We start from the raw sequence: 18,447 nt of genomic DNA on the forward strand, positions 1-18,447 counted from the left end.
TCTTATTTGCAAATTAAATCACACTTAAGTGTTTATTGTTTTAAATCAATAGTTTTGTGACACACATACCACCATCCACCCAGTCTCTACTGAATACAGATTTTCTCTTTTTTTTTTTTTTTTTTTGAGACAGTCTCTCACTCCGTAGATTTAACTTTTCTTTACACTTTTGGGGATACGATGACAGGATTTTAAAATGCACTAAAATATATTACAGAAAAATTCAGAAATATAAAATATTGAAAAAAATCTACTAATCAGCTAAGTTGAAAAGTTCAAATAGTTTCAGAATTACAAAATGCAGATTATTTAACTTAAACATGAATTACAAAATTTACTGTGCCAATACGTACAATACAGATTATTCTTTAGGAACTGTGGAAACTTAATTAAAGCTCTTTAGAGGAATTTTTCATACCAGGTACAAGTATATTACTGTTAAATAAAGCAATACTAGGCCAGGCGCAGTGGCTCATGCCTGTAGTCCCAACACTTTGGGAGGCCAAGGCGGGTGGATCACCTATCAGGAGTTCAAGACCAGCCTGGCCATCATGGAGAAACCCCATCTCTACTAAAAATACAAAAATTAGCTGGGCATGGTGGCACCAGCTACTCAGGAGGCTGAGGCAGGAAAATCACTTGAACATGGAAGATGAAGGTTGCAGACAGCCCAGATAGCACCTTTGCACTCCAGCCTGGGCAACAAGAGCAAAACTCCATCTCAAAACAAACAAACAAACAAACAAACAAACACTACTACTGTCTCTAATAGTGCTGTTTGATCTGTCCTCAAAGTTAGCTGTTTTAATATAAGTCCTTGTTTTCTGTAGCTTTATTTATTTAAAAATACTTATTACCACCTCCAAACTCAAAAACAGTTATACCTGAGGGTAAATGGCTTTAAACACTCCCAGTGTTTATTGTGTGGATGTGAGAATTCAACTTATGCTTAATTTTAAAACTGAAATTGTGGTTGATAATTTTATAATATCATCTATTACAAGTTAAAGTAGACAAAAGTCAGTAATTAAAATATCTAAAAACTGATTTTTAAAATTATAATTAAAATACTAAAATATACTATATGTAAATAAATTATGAAATATAACTTTATTGTATGTGGCATATATATACATCACCATAGAATAAACACAATAATTATGAATAGTATTTAATATATTCCTGTACACTAAAGAGCAATTACATAAATGATCAAAATAATGGAAGCTACAGTCTTATTCAGATTCTTACAACTATTTAAATAGAGTAAGTCCTCCATATACGAGGATGAGTTATTGTTCAACGCATCTATCCACACTAAGCATCAAAAAGCCAACTTATCTTTTAACAGCAGTAACTTCTGCAGGTATACAAACAGGATGTTCTTTCTTCTCCAGACTAATTCATCCTAAGCTGAGAAGCCTTTAGGAAACTAAACTGAACCCAAAATATGCATTATTTTCCAAGAATAAACAGAAAACTAAAGATTAGTTGCCTAATTCAATATTTTAAGTTTTTCATGTTGAACTGATTAAAAGTGTGTTTTAAAAAAGAAATTCACACAAAATTCCCATAACTAAAAGAATTAAAGATTCAGAAACATATTTGTTTTGTTAAATGTTAGAAAGACAAAGGCCTCATAGCTTGTTTTGGAGAAATAAAACAATTTATAAAGACCATCTTTGATTTTTTAAAATCTAAAATAGTCACAATTATTGGTTAAAGAATTTATGGTTCAATGGAGAACTCTTATCAGCTATTAGCTAACTCTAATTACCCAGGCAAATAAGTAAAATGACCATTCAATGAATAATAAACCAGCATAATTAAGATTAGTAACTGTGTTCTTAACTTAAACTTCATCTCTGAAGTATAAATCCTACCTAATACAGATATTAGAAGACACATTAGAAGAAAAAACCTGAGTAAATCAAGCATTTCTCACAAATAATGAGTATTAATAACCCTTGTTTTAAAAATGTTATTTCTATAGAATCTCTCAATTGGTCAGGGCCATAACTGTAGATTGTCAGGCAGAGGTCAGCTGGGGGAGAGACAAACAGAAAATGGTGAAGTGAAAGTATGACAATAAAAATTTCCCACCAGAGTAAGAATCTTTTCAAGTCGATTCTTGGCTTTTGATTGAAACACCAAGAGAAGCAGCTCCCTTCAGAGAATTACTTTATAATTCCCTAAAGTAAAAACCCTTATGGGGAAGGTGGACAGAATCCCAGACTATTAAAAATACTTAACCAAAATATGCTTTAACTTTCCCCTTGTCCACAATCTAACAAAATGGGAAGACAATGAAAATAAACACTCCTGTCTACCCTCAGAGAAGCAAAGAAAGCTCCCATTCAGTACGAAGCCTTATTCCACTGGAAAACATACTCCTGAAAAGTAAATCCAAAACCACGAGCTCAAACTGCCTCATGCACAATTTACTGAACGGCGGCCAAACGCTGTACACACTGTCCTGAACCACACTGAAGGGTATCTAGAGTTCTGCATCTCCGCTTACAACTTGAACCTTACTACGCTTTTCGCCACCACTGCAGAGCCCGATTTTAAAAGCGAGACTATGACGTTCCTGCCGGCTCGTGGATCGAAGAAAGGCACTCTGCACCCTGACGCTCGAAGAGTCTTTTTGGCAATATCGGTTTTTGACTCTTATACGGTGACCGGCGCACGTTTTTGGACGATCAATAGTGAGGCAGAAGGCGTTTTCACATCCTAGAACTGAAGAGCGTAAGGAGCCCGGGCATAGCGTTCAGCCGCTTGGGTCTGGCCCGGGAGTGACGCGGATCACCTGTTAGACGGCGCCGAGCGGACTCCTCCACGAGCGGCCGTCTGCGGCGCTGAGGTTCCCGGACGCTTTTCCGGGGCGGCAGGTGAAGGCGGGGACCGCCCGTTCACAACCGGAGCAGGGCTACCCCACCACCTGCCCCTGAACGGCCCCGCCAGATGGGCAAGTCTGCCCCGCGCCCGCGGCGTCCCAGCGCTCGTCTCGCCCCGGGGTCCGGTTGTCCCGGTGCCCCGGCCCGAAGGCGAAGTTTGGCTCCCACCCACAGCGGTGCCGGCTCCGGCGCTGCCACGCTCTCCGAGGGTCCCGCCGCCCGTCCCGGGCGAGCCGGGGGCCGGAGACCAGAAGCGGCGCGGGACCTGTGATCCCCGGCGGGAAACAAAAGCCCAGCGAAGACGAGCGGGCGCGACCCGCCTCGCATCCGCCGGGAGAGCGCGGCGGGGGCGGGGAGCGGCGCCCGCGGCCACCCCGCTCCGCGCCTCCCGCGGGGAGCACCGGCCCTGCGGCCCCGGGGGCGCGGCGAGGGGCGCCGCAGTGGGGCCGGGGCCTCCCCGCGCGCTCTCCTCGAGGCTTCCCGGACCTGCTTCCCCAGACACGCGGCTCCAGGGCTGCGAAGCCGCGTGGGGGTGGGAGCTGAGGCGGCGAGTGCGGCCGCGGCGGGACCGGGAAGGACGGCGTTCGGCTCCCGGGGCGCCGCGGCCGGCCGCCCCATTCCCGCGGCCATGGCGCCGGTACCTGTCGCCGCGGGGGCTCACCGACTCCGTCACTCTCTGCCTCGCTAGCGCGCCGCGCACCCTTCTGCCCGCCCAGCAGGCCTCCCGCGCGCCGGACACCGCCGCCTGAGACTGGCAGCGCCCGCGAGCGGGCCCGAATCCCCCGGGCAGCGCCCGGCCCCGTCCCGCCCCCGCCGGCCGCAGGACCCGCCTTCCATAGGGCCCTGGGGCTGTCAGTCCGCCCCCAAAAGGCGCGCGGGCTGTCGATCCGCCTGTCCGGATTGGTGGCCGCGCGCCGTCCATGCAAATGAGGCCCCGCCCCCATTCGTTGGCTTCTCCGCCTCCCCACGCCAGCCCACGTGTCTGGCCCTTGCCCTTTGTGGGGGCCATAGAGAAGGGATGGTGGAAACCGACACCCCCTCACATCTCTTACCTCCCGAGAAATTAATGCCTAAGCAAGGTAGTTGACTTCCCGTCTGTATCGTGTCTCTGAAGGCACTGCCCCTCCTGTCTGTCCACAGGGTCTACTCAGAGGCTGGAGAGGGGCAGGCCAGGCTGTTTGGATTAAGTCAATTGGCCAGGTTAGCCTTAGGAAGCCACCCCATTAAGTCAAAGATGCACAGTCAGGTCTGGGGAAATCCCACCTCGAGAAACAGTTTAGCAGATATCACCTCCCTCTGGACACCCAGTGGCTCTAACGACCATACTTTCTCTTGGCTTGCTACCTTTCAAGCAGGAGATCCCAGGCTACTAAAACAAGAAGAGGCCTTAAAAACGGCTGAGTTCAGCGGGCGCGGTGGCCTATAATCCCAGCTTTGAGAGGCCGAAGCGGGCAGATCACGAGGTCAAGAGATCAAGACGATCTTGGCCAACATGGTGAAACCCCGTCTCTACTAAAAATACAAAAATTGGCTGGGCATGGTGGCACACACCTGCAGTCCCAGCTACCCAGGAGATTGAGCCAGAAGAACCGCTTGAATCTGGGAGGCGGAGGTTGCAGTGAGCCCGTATTACACCACTGCACTCCAGCCTGGCGACAGAGCAAGACTCCATCTCAAACACACACACACATACACAAACACACACACACGCACGCACGCACAAAACGGCTGGGTTCTGAGGTCAACTCCAAAAGGTAGACTACTGAGCAAAAGCAACTTCAGGACAGACCTACCTTCCTCCAACCAGATGGCTATCTCTGAGTCGCTCCCATAGAGATGCAGGAACTGCACCTGGGCCTTAGGGAATCTAACTCAACTCTTTCATTTTAGAGGAAACAGAAACCTAATATCCCATAGCTAGTTACCCATGGGACCTAATAGTTACCTATGGTAACCTAATGTCCCATAGCCAGATTAGAACTCAGGTCTTCTGGCTCCAAATCTGTTCTCTTTGCACTATACTGCATCCAAATATTTATGAAGAGCCTCGTCTACAAATCTCCATGCTGCCTTCAAGAGATGACGTCTGTAGAAAAGATAAATAAAGCCAACACTGAAACCACCTCGAGAGCAGGGGCTCTGTCTCAGCCATTTGTCTATTCTCAGTGCCTAGAAGCTTCCCTGTTTACCAGCTGCCAGGGAGAGTCACTGAAACAACTCACTCGTTCATTAACGCAGAAAAACAAAGTTGATCAAAATTCCTCCACATACTAACACCAATTGATTAAGCATCTACTATGCTTAATAACAGTACATATGAAGCTCTATGCTATGTGCAGGGTATATATGACCCAATCCTCAAGGGCTTCAGCCTAGGAGTCAGTGACATACATATAATAAGTCAGTTCTCCTCTTGTTACAGGGGTTGTGGCGGATGTCTGCATAGGGCATGGCGGGAGGCCCCAAGGAAAGAGGAATCAGCTCTTTTTCTAGGAGAGGCAGGGAAGGCTTCATTGAAGAGGTTACCTGACAGTAGAGCTGAATCTTAGAAGATGAAGCAGGTGTTTGCCAGACAGAGGGGTGTGGACAAGGAGGAAAAGGGACTCCCAGGCAGGAAGGGATGGCATGAGCAAAAAGCATGCAGACCTGGAAAATCCTAATAATTGAGGGAACAGTGAGGAGCAGTGTGGGCAAATCTGCAGAGGGCTGTGTGGACGTGTCACATGTCTGGGACCAGGCTCTTCCAGGAGGAAGACAGAAAGGCAGGGGAGGCTGCCAGGCTGTGTTGTAATACACCGCAGCAACAACAACAGGCCCTGTAGATACAGCTACAGGCTTCTTTTTTTCTAGGCCAGAGTCTGTGGAGAACAGTCAGTTCCACAGTTCCAATGGCAGCCTGGCTAGCCCCACCCACTCTCCCAGAAAACCACTCTGGTCACTGCACTTGCCTTCCTTGGCATTTGGAAACACGTGTGCTTGTGTTTTCCCTAAACATTGCTGTCCTTCAGAATTCAAAGATGTTGTGGGCTATGGCTGCAAACACCTGGGTGTGGGATGAGCAGCCCTTTCCTAAGGCACAGAGTGGTTCTTTGCAGGGCCTGTTGTTAAGGCCAACTCCATGAATGTGTGACCCGTGCAGTACATAGGGCCCGGTACTTAGAAAAGCCCTGTGCTTGGTTTAATGCTCTGCTGCTGCCATCTTGAAATTCATAGTACTTCCTCAACAAAGGGCCCTGCATTCTCATTTTTCACTGGGCCTCACAAATTATGTGGCCAGTCCTGCTTGTCACTGGTAGTGACCCTGGGTATGCTTGTGGAACTGCTTAAACCTCATCTCATTTAAAAAGCACTTGACATTCACCAGACTTGTTCACATGCATTTTATCACTCGATTCTCTTTTTCTTTCTTTCTTTCTTTTTTTTTTTTTTTTTTTTTTTTTTTTTTCAGAGATGAGTTCTCACTCTATTGCCCAGGCTGGTCTCGAACTCCTGGGCTCAAGAGATCCTTTGACCTCAGCCTCCTAAAGTGTCAAGTTTACAGATGTAAGCCACCCTGCCCGGACTTATCACTTGATTCTCACAATGGAGTAGGCCGGTATGACTCTTTATTCTCATTTATTACTTAAGAAAATTGAAGTTTGGCAACTTTCTCCAGGTGGCACAGCTAGGAAGTAGCAGAACTTGTACTTGAACTCAGGCCAGGCAAGCTCTGTTCCACTTACTATCGGGCTACCTCCATCCTGGTTTCTGAATCCTTTTAAAGGAAGCTTTGTACACTAAGGTTTTTAAGAGTCAGAATGCATGGTAGAGTTGATATCTATCATTTCATGGCTGCCTAACACCTTTTGAATAGTTTTTCATTAGTTTTTAACAATTCTTAGCCATTATATGTTCAAATACTGTTTCTGTCCTTTTTCTTCTTTCTTTCTGGGGCTCCAATTGAAACATATTCAATCTTCTTACTTTATCCCTTTCTTCTGTATTTTCTGTCTCTTCTCCTTCCATGGTTTCTCCTAATAATTTTCTTCTATTTTCAGCTCATTCTCTTTTCAGCATTAAAAAAAAAAACAAAAAAACAATCTCCTCTTAAACCCAACCATTGAGTTCCATTTAGTTATTCTATTCTTTAGGTCTAGAATGAATTTCTATTTGGTTCTCTTTCTTGCTTGCTTTTCTTTCTTTCTTTCTCTCTCTCTCTCTCTCTCTCTCTCTCTCTTTCTTTTTTTGTTTTGAGACAGTCTTGCTCTGTCACCCAGGCTGGAATGCAAGGGCAAGATCTCAGCTCACTGCAACCTCCACCTACCAGGTTCAAGCAATTCTCCTGCCTCAGCCTCCCCAGTAGCTGGGATTACAGGCGCGTACATCATGCCCAGTTAATTTTGGTATTTTTAGTAGAGACCAGGTTTCGCCATGTTGGCCAGGCTGGTCTTGAACTCCTCACCTCAACGCCTTGGACTCCCAAAGTGCTGGGATTACAGGTGTGAGCCACCGCACTCGGCCTCTGTTTGGTTCTTTCTCAAATCTGCTATGCCAATTCATGTAGCTCTCAATCCCCTGTTATAATTTTCAGGCTTGTCTTTTCCCTCCTTAAACATAGTATCATTGTTTTATGGTCTATAACTGATAATTCCAAACTGGAGTTCCTGTGAGTCTGCTTCCAATGTCAGATTTTGGTTTTGCTTTTTACTCAAAAAAAAAAAAAAAAAAAAAAAAAAAAGAGATAGAGTCTCTTCATGTTGCCCAGGCGGGTCTCAAACTCCAGGGCTCAAGGGATCCTCCTGTCTTGGCCTCCCAGAGTACAGCGATTACAGGCATGAGCCACTGCACCGAACCAGTTTTTTTTGTTTTGTTTTGTTTTGTTTTTTTGAGGCAGAGTTTCACTCTTGTTACCCAGGCTGGAGTGCAATGACGCGATCTCGGCTCACCGCAACCTCCGCCTCCTGGGTTCAGGCAATTCTCCTGCCTCAGCCTCCTGAGTAGCTGGGATTACAGGCAAACGCCACCATGCCCAGCTAATTTTTTGTATTTTTAGTAGAGACGGGGTTTCACCATGTTGACCAGGATGGTCTCGATCTCTTGACCTTGTGATCCACCCGCCTCGGCCTCCCAAAGTGCCGGGATTACAGGCTTGAGCCACCGCGCCCAGCCGAACCAGTTTTTATTTTTGTTTTCATTTTCAAGACAAGGTCTCACTAAGTCACTGAGGCTGCAGTGCAGTGGTTTGGTCATGGTTCACTGCAGCCTTGACCACTTAGGCTCAAGTGATTCTCCCACTTCAGCCCCCTAAGTAACTGTTACTACAGGTGTGCACCACCATGTCTGGTTAATATTTTTTATTTGCAGAGGTGGGGGTTTCACTATTTGCAGAGGCCAGGCTGGTCTCGAACTCCTGGCTTCAAGTGATCCTCTCGCTTCGGCCTTCGAAAGTGCTGGGATTACCGGTGTGAGCCACCACTCTTTGCCCCATTGTTCAGTTTTTACTGATTCTTTCTCATGTCACCACAGACCTGGTTGTGTTTTGGACATTGTATTTTTTAAAAATCATTTTAATTAACAATAATTATACTGTCCTCTGGAAAAGATTTCCATTGGCTTCTACCAGGATCTAGGGACACTGGCAGTCTGGGATCATCTTAACTCAATTTCAGGGCTCCAGACTTTCTGACCCACCCAGTGACTTGAAGCTGGACTGCAGTCTGTAGAAGGGTTTGGTTTGATTGGTTGGTTGGTTGGTTGGTTCCCCTTTACTCAATTTGGGGTCCCAGTTTAAGATTGAGAGTTTTTTTTTTTTTTTTTTGAGACGGAGTTTCGCTCTTGTTACCCAGGCTGGAGTGCAATGGCGCGATCTCGGCTCACCGCAACCTCCGCCTCCCAGGTTCAGGCAATTCTCCTGCCTCAGCCTCCTGAGTAGCTGGGATTACAGGCACGCGCCACCATGCCCAGCTAATTTTTAGTATTTTTAGTAGAGACGGGGTTTCACCATGTTGACCAGGATGGTCTCGATCTCTTGACCTTGTGATCCACCCGCCTCGGCCTCCCAAAGTGCTGGGATTACAGGCTTGAACCACCGCCCCCGGCCATTTTTGTATTTTTTTAGTAGAGACGGGGTTTCACTATGTTGACCAGGATGGTCTTGATCTCTTGACCTCGTGATCCACCCGCCTCGGCCTCTCAAAGTGTTGGGATTACAGGCGTGAGCCACTGCGCCCGGCTAGATTGAGAGTTTTTTAGTTATATATTGTTCCATAGCAAACTACTCCAGAATTTAGTGGCTTAAAACAGATGTCCAGCTAACTGTTTTTAAAGGACCAGATAGTATATATTTTAGACTTGCAAGCAACATGGTTTTTGTCGCAATCACTCAACTCTATCATTATAGCACAAAGCAGCCATAGATAATAGAAAAGCAAATGCATGTCTGTGTCCCAATAAAACTTTACGAAAACAGGCAGCCATCTTCAACCTGATAAAGGGCATCTGTGAGAAACCCACAGCCAACATCATACTTAATGGTGAGAGGTGGATGCTTTCCCCAGGAAATAAGACAAGGATAAGAGAAGAATGTCCATTCCAACCACTTCTATTTATTTATTTACTTATTTTTTTTTTTTTTTTGAGACGGAGTTTCACTCTTGTCACCCAGGCTGGAGTGCAATGGCGCGATCTCGGCTCACCGCAACCTCCGCCTCCTGGGTTCAGGCAATTCTCCTGCCTCAGCCTCCTGAGTAGCTGGGATTACAGGCCCGTGCCACCATGCCGAGCTAATTTTTTTGTATTTTTAGTAGAGACGGGGTTTCACCATGTTGATCAGGATGGTCTCGATCTCTTGACCTCGTGATCCACCCGCCTCGGCCCCCCAAAGTGCTGGGATTACAGACTTAAGCCACTGCACCCGGCCTTCTGTATACTTTCAATGAGCAATCCAAAGATGAAATTAAGAAAACAGTTTCATTTATGATAGCATCAGAAAGAATATAATACATCTTATTGGAATACATTTAACGAAAGAAGTATAAACTTAGAAAATGACAAACATTGTTGAAAGAAATTAAAGACAGTCCTTTTTTTTTTTTCTTTTATGACAAAGTTTCTCTTTTGTTGCCCAGGCTGGAGTGCAATGGCATGATCTCGGCTCACCGCAACCTCTGCCTCCAGGTTCAAGGGATTCTCCTGCCTCAGCCTCCCAAGTAGCTGGGACTACAGGCATGTGCCACCACACACAGATAATTTGTATTTTTAGTAGAGACAGAGTTTCTCCATGTTGGTCAGGCTTGTCTCGAACTCCTGACCTCAGGTGATCTGCCCGCCTCGGCCTCCCAAAGTGCTGGGATTATAGGCTTGAGCCACCGCTCCCGGCTCAAAGATGGTCTTTAATGGAATGTATGCAGGGGTTTTTAAAAAAATAAATTAAAGACCACCTAAATAATCAGAAAAACTGGCCAGGCGTGCTGGCTCATACCTGTAATCCCAGCACTGGCTCTACAAAAAATACAAAAATTAGCCTGGCATGGTGGCATGCACCTGTAGTCCCAGTTACTCAGGAGCTGAGGTGGGAGGATTGCTTGAGCTCAGAAGTTGGAGGCTGCACTAAACTGAGATCATGCCACTGCATTTCAGCCTGGGCAACAGAGCCAGACTCTGTCACAAAAAAAAAAAAAAAATGGAAAAATTTGGAAAAAATCCTATGTTTATGATTTGTAAGACTTAACATTGTTAAAAATGCCAATTCTTTCCAAATTGATCTTTTGACATAATGCAATCCCCATCAGAATCTGAGATTACTATTTTATAGAAACTGATGAGCTGATTTTAAAATTTACATAGAATTGCATTAGACCAAGAATAGCCAAAACAATCTTTAGAAAGAAAAACAAAGTAGGAGGGGTCCTATTTCCATTTCAAAACTTACTGCAAAACAGCAATAATCAACTCAGTGTGATACTGGCACAAGGATAGACTTATAGAGAAATGGAATAGAATTGAAAGTCCAGAAATAATCTCATTCATCTACAGTCAACTGATTTTTGACAAGGGCGCCAAGCACTGGTGAGAATATGGAGAAACCAGAATTTTCATGCATTGCTGGTGGGAATGTGAAACAGTACAGCCTCTGTGGAAAACAGTTTGGCAATCCTAAAATGTTCAATATAGAATTACCATATGTTCCAGTAATTCCACTCATAGGCATTTATCCAAAAGAATTAAAAGCAGGAACTCAAACAGATACTTGGATACCAACGGATATATCAGCATTATTCATAATAGCCAAAAGGTGGACACAACCCAAATGTCTAACAACTAATGAATGGATAAACAAAATGTGGTATATCCACACAACGGAACATTATTTGGCCATAAAAAAAGAATGAAGTGCTAATAGATGCTACCTTGAAATAGATGAACCTTGAAAACATAATGAATGAAAGCAATCAATCACAAAAGATCTCATACTATATGATTACATTCATATGGAATGTCCAGAACAGAGAATAAAGGAGATAATACATAGATTTCTTAGGGCTGGAGGTGTAGGAGAAGGGAGGATGGGAAGGTGATAGGTAAAGAATACAGAATTTCTTGTTGAAAAATTATTATTATTATTATTTTTTGAGACGGAGTTTCTCTCTTGTTACCCAAGCTGGAATGCAATGGTGCAATCTCGGCTCACCACAACCTCCATCTCCTGGGTTCAAGCAATTCTCCTGCCTCAGCCTCCCGAGTAGCTGGGACTACAAGTGTGCACCACCATGCCCAGCTAATTTTTGTATTTTTAGTAGAAACAGGGTTTCACCATGTTGACCAGGATGGTCTCGATCTCTTGACCTCGTGATCCACCCGTCTCAGCCTCCCAAAGTGCTGGGATTATAGGCGTGAGTCACCGTGCCCAGCTGAAAAATTATTATAAAGTGGACCATGGTGATGGTTGCACATATATGTGAATATACTAAAAACCATCGTGCTGTACACTTTAAGTGGGTAAACTGTATGGTATGTGCATTATATCTCAATAAAGCTGTTAATAAAAATAAAAGAACAAATAACCAGCCATAGGTCATAGTTTGCTTACTCCTGGCTTAAAATAACAACTGTCATATTTACTCACTGTTATTTGTCCGTTCTCACATTGGCTATAAACAAACATAGCCAATGTGAGAACGGACAAATAACAGTGAGTAAATATGACAGATTGGGTAATTTATTAAGAAAAGACGTGGCTGGGAGTGGTGGCTCACCTCTGTAATCCCAGCACTTTGGGAGGCCGAGGTGGGTGGATCATCTGATGTCAGGAGTTCGAGACCAGTCTGATCAACATGGTAAAACCCTGTCTCTACTAAAAATACAGGATTAGCTGGGCATGGAGGTACATGCTTATAATCGCAGCTACTCAGGAGGCTGAAGCAGGATAATTGCTTGAACCTGGGAGGCGGAGGTTGCAGCGAGCAGAGATTGTGCCATTGTACTTCAACCTGGGCAAGAAGAGTGAAACTCCATCTCAAAATAAAATAAAACTGGGTGCAGTGGCTCACGCCTGTAATCCCAGCACTTTGGGAGGCCAAGGCAGGCGGATCACCTGAGGTCAGGAGTTCGAGCCCAGCCTGGCCAATATGGTGAAACTCTATCTCTACTAAAAATTCAAAAATTAGCTGGGCATGTTGGTGGGAGCCTGTAATCCCAGCTACTCGGGAGGCTGAGGCAGGAGAATCCCTTAAACCCAGGAGGCAGAGGTTGCAGTAAGCTGAGATTGTGCTATTGCACTCCAGCCTGTGACAGAGTAAAACTCTGTCTCAAAATACATAGATACATACATACATACATACATAGAAAAACAAAAGAGGTTTAATTGGCTCGTGGTTCTGCAGTCTGTACAGGAAGCATAGCAATTTCTGCTTCTGCTTCCAATCATGACAGAAGGCAAAAGGGGAATAAGTCCTCTCACGTGGCAGGAGCAAGAGAGAGAGGTAGCCGGGAGGTGCCACACATTTTTAAACAGCCAGATCTCATGAGAACTCACTATCACAAGAACAGCACCAAGGGGATGGTGCTAAACCATGCATGAGAAATCCACCACCATGAGCCAATCACCTCTCACCAGGTCCCACCTCTTAACACTGGGGATTACAGCTCAACACGAGATTTGGTGAGAACACAGATCCACACCACATCATTTGCTCATGATTCTGCAATTTGGACAGAATTCAGCAGGGACAACTAGTCTCTAGTCTATGTGGCAAGGGTGGGGCAGCTTGAACAGGGCTGAATGATCCACTTCCAAAATGGCCTTACATGAAAGGCAAGTAGGACCCTAGCTGTGATGCTGGCAAGGTTCTTCAGCTTTTCTCCACATGGGCTCTCCATGAAGCTAGGTTGGGTTTCTCACAGCGTGTTTGTCTCAAGGTGATCGGACTTCTGAACGTGGTATCTGGCTTTCCCCCCCAGAGCAGATATGGAAATTGTCAGGCCTTCTTAAGGTTTACACCTGTAACTGACATAGCATCACTTCTACCACATTCTCTTGGTGAAAGCAGGTTACAGCCCAGTCCAGGTTCAAGGGGAGGGAACTAACAATGGTGTGAAGACATGGTTCTCTGGAGACCACCAAAGTACTCTATCACACTCCACCTTCTGCCTCCTAATGAATCGCTGGCTCTTACATGTACAATACACGTACTGCCCCTTAAGTCCCCTGTGAAGTCTCACCCCATTCATGTGCCAGTATTGAGCTTGTAGTCCATACTTTCCTCATCTAAATCAAGGCCAGGTATAAATGAGGCTTCTCAATTGATTCTCCTCTTAGTCTGAAGACCTTTGAACTAAAGAGACAAGTTATCCACTCCCTATACACAATGGTTAGGCCAGGAAAAGAAAATCATAATTGGCATTTTCACTAAAAAGGAGGAAATGGGCCAGGCACGGTGGCTCATGCCTGTAACCCTATCACTTTGGGAGGCCGATGCAGGTGGATCACCTGAGGTCAGGAGTTCAAGACCAGCCTGACTAGCATGGCAAAACCTCATCTCTACTAAAATTACATAAATTAGCCAGGTGTGGTGGCCCATGCCTGTAATTCTAGCTACTTGGGAGGCTGAGACAGGAGAATCACTTGAACATAGGAGGCAGAGATTGTAGGGAGCTGAGATCACGCCTCTGCACTCCAGTCTAGGGGACAGAGTAAGACTCAGTCTAATAAAAAAAAAAAAAGAAAGAAAATGTAACTACCCTGAAGAACTGGGATCTAACTAAGAAATTATGTCCAACTGGATTTCAGAATTGCTACAGACCTGTGGCTGCTATGTGCCTGCCATTTCCTCCTTTTTATTTTATGTGTTTTTTAGACAGAGTCTCGCTCTGTCACCCAGGCTAGAGTGCAGTGGCACCATCTTGGCTCACTGCAATCTCTGCCTCTTGGGTTCAAGCGATTCTCTTGCCTCAGCCTCCAGAGTAGCTGGGACTACAGGCATGCGCCACCATGCCTGGCTAATTTTTGTATGAAGCTGTCTTTTTTTTTTTTTCTAGGTAAAGCTATCTTCTTAAGGCTTAAGCCAGAAGTAGCACAACATCACTACCACTATATTCTATTAATTAAAGCAGGTCACAGGCCAGGGGTGATGGATCATGCCTGTAATCCCAGCATGAGGCAGGTGGATCACAAGGTCAGGAGATCGAGATCATCCTGGCCAACATGGTGTAACCCCATCTCTACTAAAATACAAAAAATTAGCCTGGTGTGGTGGCATTTGCCGGTAGTCCCAGCTACTAGTAAGGCTGAGGCTCGGCAATTGCTTGAACCCAGAAGGCAGAGATTGCAGTGAGCTGAGATCGCACTACTGCACTCCAGCCTGGCAACAGAACAAGACTCTGTCTCAAAAATAAATAAATAAATAAATAAAAATGCAGGTCACAGGGCAGCCCAGAATCAAGGGATATGCAGGGTATGAACAGCCATAGCCATGGCTCAGTCTACCACAAGAGTGATTTGTCAGGGTGTCCAACCTTGGTAGGCCCTGAACTCCGAATTCATACCCTTAATCCCAAGAAACTTTCAAAGGTATAGCTCAGCCTCTTCGATGGCTCCTTCAGACTGGCAAATGCCCTTGGGCAAAAGCAGGCCCAAGTGCTGGGCTCACCTCCCTGGTAGAGTCACCACATTTAACAAATAAAAAAGGCCAGGCACAGTGGCTCACGCCTGCAATCCTGGCACTTTCGGAGGCCAAGGCGGACGGGTCACCTGAGGTCAGGAGTTCAAGACCAGCCTGACCAACATGGTGAAACCCCATCTCTACTAAGAATACAAAAAATTAACTGGACGTGGTGGTGCATGCCTATAATCTCAGCTACTCAGAGGCTGAGACAGGAGCATCGCTTGAACCCAGGAGGCAGAAGTTGCAGTGAGCTGAGAGTGAGCCACTACATTCCAGCCTAGGCAACAGAGCGAGACTCTGTCTAAAATATTAATTAATTAGGGGCCGGGCATGGTGGCTCACACCTGTAATCCAGCACTTTGGAAGGCCAAGGCAGGCAGATCACCTGGGGTCAGGAGTTTGAGACCAGCCTGACCAACATGGTGAAACCCCGTCTCTACTAAAAACACAAAAATTAGCCGGGCATGATGGCACATGCCTGTAATCCCAGCTACTCGGGAGGCTGAGGCAGGAGAATCACTTGAACCTGGGTGGTGGAGGTTGCGATGAGCTGAGTTTGTGCCATTGCACTCCACCCTGGGCAACAAGAGAGAAAATCCGTCTCAAAAAAAAAAATTTATTAATTAGTAATTAACTAGTTAATTTAAAAAATTAAAAATAGGTTGTCCAGTTAAATTTGAATTTCAGATAAGCCACGAATACTTTTTTTAGTGTAAGTATATCCCAAATATTACAGGAACATAATTTGCATATGAAAAAAGTATTCATTGTTTATCTGAAATTCAAATTTAACCGGGACACACACTGAAAAATTATCCATTATCTGAAATTCAGATAAGAATTTAACTGGGAGTGCTGTGTTTTTGTTTGATTTTGTTTGTGTGTTTCTTGAGACAGGGCCTCACTCTGTTGCAAAGCTAGAGCCCAGTTGTGCAATCTTAGCTCATTGCAGCTTCAACTTCTCACATTCAAGCAATCCTCCCACCTCAGCCTCCTGAGTACCTGGGATGACAGATGTGCAGCACCATGCCCCACTAATTCTGTCTATTTTTAGTAGAGACAAGGTCTCACTATGTTGCCCAGGCTGGTCTTGAACTCCTGGGTTCAAACACACCTCCCACCTCAGCCTCCCCAAGTGTTGGGATTACAGATGTGAGCCACCATACCTGGCCAGGAATGCTGTATTTTCTTTAAAAAAAGGAAAAGAAATACATAAGAGGATACTGAACCTCATTCATAACGTAATGAAAATTATGCAATTTAATATAATGATACGCCATTTTTATCTACTAGATTATTTAAAAGTTTGATAATATACAGTACAGATAAGGATGTGGGAAATAGGGCAAAGCCATTTTTGTTTGTGGGAGTGAAGATTGCGTAACCTCCCTTGGCAGAGAATTTAACAATGTTTATCAAATTTTAAAACCCACATACTCAATGACCTAACATTCCACTTCCAGGAATTCATTCTATAGCTATACTCCTACATGTCAGCCAAACTATGTATACAACAATGTTCTCTGTGGTATTTGTAACAGCAAGAAACTAAAGGTAATTTGATCATCAGTAGCAGGAGACTGTTTTACTAAATTATGGCTTTGCCATTCAACATATGCAATAATTTCTTTTTCTTTTCTTTTTTTTTTTTGAGACAGAGGCTTGCACTGTTGCCCAAGCTGGAGTGCAATGGTATGATCTCGCTCACTGCAACCTCTGCCTCCCAGGTTCAAGCTATTGTCCTTACCTCAGCCTCCCAAATAGATGGGATTACAGGCACCCACCACCATGCCTGGCTAATTTTTTTGTATTTTTATTAGAGATGGAATTTCACTATGATGGCCAAGCTGGTCTCAAACTTCTGACCTGGTGATCCACCCACCTTGGCCTCCCAAAGTGCTGGGATTACAGGCATGAGCCACCGTGCCCGGCCTCATACGCAACAATTTAAAATATGATATGGCCGGGCGCGGTGGCTCTAGTCTGTAATCCCAGCACTTTGGGAGGTCGAGGCGGGTGAATCACGAGGTCAAGAGATCGAGACCATCCTGGTCAACATGGTGAAACCCCGTCTCTATGAAAAATACAAAAAATTAGCTGGGCATGGTGGTGCGTGCCTGTAATCCCAGCTACTCAGGAGGCTGAGGCAGGAGAATTGCCTGAACCCAGGAGGCAGAGGTTGCGGTGAGCCGAGATCGTGCCATTGCACTCCAGCCTGGGTAACAAAAGCAAAACTCTGTCTCAAAAAAAAAAAAAAAATATATGATATGTATCTATGTACTTACGTGGAAAGATCTATAAAATATATCAGGTGAAAAAGCAAAGCATAGAACAGAGTATAATAGATGCTCCCATTTCTACTTTTGAAAAATTATATATCTATAGTTAAATGTAATTAAAGTTCCAATGGAACTTTATAGAAAGATATGCAAGAAACTCATAACAGTAGTTATGCCTGAGGGTATGGGACTGGGAATCTAGGGTAAGAAGGTCTAGGTTTTATTGCATTTCTCTTTATATTGTTTTAGTGTTTTACCAAATACTTGAACTACTTTCATAATTTAGATCACTGGTAAGTATGAAAAGACTTTTGACCTAATTTGTTTTTTTAACTTTTATTTTAGGTGCAGAGGTACACGTGCAGGTTTGTAATATAGGTGAATTCATTTTAAGGGAGTTTGTTGTACAGATTATTTTGTCACCCAGGTACTAAGCCGGGTACCCCATAGTTATTTTTTCTGATCCTCTCCCTTCTCTCTCCTCCCACCTCCACCCTCAAGTAAGCCCCAGAATCTGTTGTTTCCTTCTTTGTGTCCATGTGTTCTCATCATTTAGCTCCTACTTATAAGTGAGAACATGTGGTATTTGGTTTTCTGTTCCTGTGTTAATTTGCTAAGGATAATGGCCTCCAGCACCATCCATGTGAAAACTCATGACTAAGGACATGATCTCATGACTTCTGACCTAACTTGTGGTAAAAGAAATGTAAACCGGCCGGGCGCGGTGGCTCAAGCTTGTAATCCCAGCACTTTGGGAGGCCGAGGCGGGTGGATCACGAGGTCAAGAGATCGAGACCATCCTGGTCAACATGGTGAAACCCCGTCTCTACTAAAAATACAAAAAATTAGCTGGGCATGGTGGCACGTGCCTGTAATCCCAGCTACTCAGGAGGCTGAGGCAGGAGAATTGCCTGAACCCAGGAGGCGGGGGTTGCGGTGAACCGGGATCGCGCCATTGCACTCCAGCCTGGGTAACAAGAGCGAAACTCCGTCTCAAAAAAAAAAAAAAAAATGTAAACCAAGACCATGTTATACCTGTCAGAAAGATATATCACTTTCTCCTTGAAAGACTGCTAACGTTTTCTGATACAGTGGGTCTGTCAAGGTGTGGGAAAATATTATTGGTAAGAG

At 44.8% G+C, this 18,447-nt stretch overlaps 1 protein-coding gene across 5 annotated transcripts in view; it reads right to left on the reverse strand.

Annotated features, from left to right (window-relative positions):
- Nucleotides 1-18,447, reverse strand: part of FKBP5 (FKBP prolyl isomerase 5) — a 155,402-nt gene that overhangs the window by 122,039 nt on the left and 14,916 nt on the right. For 2 of the 5 annotated variants that reach the window (XM_039464909.2, XM_039464913.2), the window contains exon 1: nucleotides 3,539-3,661. The exons of 1 other annotated variant lie outside the window; for it this stretch is intronic. The gene's annotated coding sequence lies outside the window, so the exon portion shown is untranslated. Of the gene's footprint in view, nucleotides 1-2,809; nucleotides 2,827-3,538; nucleotides 3,662-18,447 lie in introns of those variants that run through there. 2 more of the 5 variants (XM_074397048.1, XM_010333763.3) reach the window with 2 other exon arrangements.

Source organism: Saimiri boliviensis, chromosome 4, assembly GCF_048565385.1.
Source record: "Saimiri boliviensis isolate mSaiBol1 chromosome 4, mSaiBol1.pri, whole genome shotgun sequence".
Lineage (NCBI taxonomy): Eukaryota > Metazoa > Chordata > Mammalia > Primates > Cebidae > Saimiri > Saimiri boliviensis.